We start from the raw sequence: 1614 nt of genomic DNA, 5'->3' as shown, positions 1-1614 counted from the left end.
GCCTGGTCTACAGAGTGAGTTCCAGGACAGCCAGGGCTACACAGAGAAACCCTGTCTCAAAAACAAAGCAAAACAAAACAAAACAAAAACAAAAAGAGAAATTGAGAAAAAAATATCTTGTTTGCTTACACTTTGTAAATCTATTAACAAGCTGCTTAGATATGATTGTATGTAGGTTCCTGGGAATAATTTTTCTTTTACCTGTATTATATAAAATATCTAATCATGTAAAGGTATTAAGGAACATTTTTTTTTGTTTTGTTTTGTTTTGTTTTTGTTTTTTGTTTTTTGTTTTTTATTATATGTAAGTACACTGTAGCTGTTCTCAGACACACCAGGAGAGGGCATCAGATCTCATTAAGGATGGTTGTGAGCCACCATGTGGTTGCTGGGATTTGAACTCAAAACCTCTGGAAGAGCAGTTGGTGCTCTTAACCACTGAGCCATCTCACCAGCCCCCAAGGAACATGTTTTTTAATCCCATTGGAATTATCCATTTAAAAGAAAAACAGAGAGACAGCGGGACATCTGTCTTGACCAAGCTGGAGCGAATTAAAAATGGGTGATGTTGAAAAAGGCAAGAAGATTTTTGTTCAGAAGTGTGCCCAGTGCCACACTGTGAAAAAGGGAGGCAAGCATAAGACTGGACCAAATCTCCATGGTCTGTTTGGGTGGAAGATGGGTCAGGCTGCTGGATTTTCTTACACAGATACCAACAAGAGCAAAGGCATCACCTGGGGAGAGGATGCCCTGATGGAGTATTTGGAGAATCCCAAGAAGTACATCCCTGGAACAAAAATGATCTTCGCTGGAATCAAGAAGAAGGGAGAAAGGGCAGACCTAATAGCTTATCTTAAAAAGGCAACGAATGAGTAATTCCACTGCCTTATGTATTACAAAACAAATGTCCCATGGCTTTTGATGTATATCATAATTTAATTCATACTCCAAATTCAGATCATGAATGGCTAACAATGTTTTTGTTGGACAGTCCTGACCTAAGTAAAACTGACTTGTCGTAAAATGGATATGATCTTTTTTTTTTTTTAAAGATTTATTTATTGTTATATGTAAGTACACTGTAGCTGTCTTCAGACACACTAGAAGCGGTTGTCAGATCTCATTAAGGATGGCTGTGAGCCACCATGTGGTTGCTGGGATTTGAACTCAGGACCTTTGGAAGAGCAGTCAGTGCTCTTAACTGCTGAGCCATCTCACCAGCCCGGATATGATCTTTTTTAAAGCAACAATTTCAGTTGTATCCATGCAATCACTGCTTTCCCTTTCTCAAGATAAGATTGGACTTAATTAGTAATGGTTTACTTTCCATAAATATGGGGGTGTTGCCTCAAACCTATTAAATGGTTTTATACTTAGATTTATATAACTGGGAATATGAATATGTTTAAACACTGGGAAAATTCTATCACTGTCTCAGAAACAAGAAGACTCCCCTGTGTTTCAGTCTGTGTTCACTGGCCCATTACAGGCAGTGGCCAAACACCAGGAAGCAACTGTCTATCCTTGACAATGTTGTTTTAATTAGAGTTCCCTACATCCAGGATGCAGCCTTTTACCACTGAAAGACATTTACTGCGGTTGATGTGTGATATC

General features: G+C 38.6%; 1 pseudogene across 1 annotated transcript; it reads left to right on the top strand.

Moving 5' to 3' along the window:
* The first annotated feature begins 475 nt into the window (after positions 1-475).
* Positions 476-1041, top strand: LOC116074611 (annotated as a pseudogene). The gene has a single exon (XR_004112224.1). The product of XR_004112224.1 is annotated as a cytochrome c, somatic pseudogene (transcript).
* Positions 1042-1614: the final 573 nt, after the last annotated feature.

The sequence above is a fragment of the Mastomys coucha genome, unplaced genomic scaffold, assembly GCF_008632895.1.
Source record: "Mastomys coucha isolate ucsf_1 unplaced genomic scaffold, UCSF_Mcou_1 pScaffold11, whole genome shotgun sequence".
NCBI lineage: Eukaryota > Metazoa > Chordata > Mammalia > Rodentia > Muridae > Mastomys > Mastomys coucha.
This window is presented reverse-complemented; position numbering and strand designations above follow the sequence as displayed.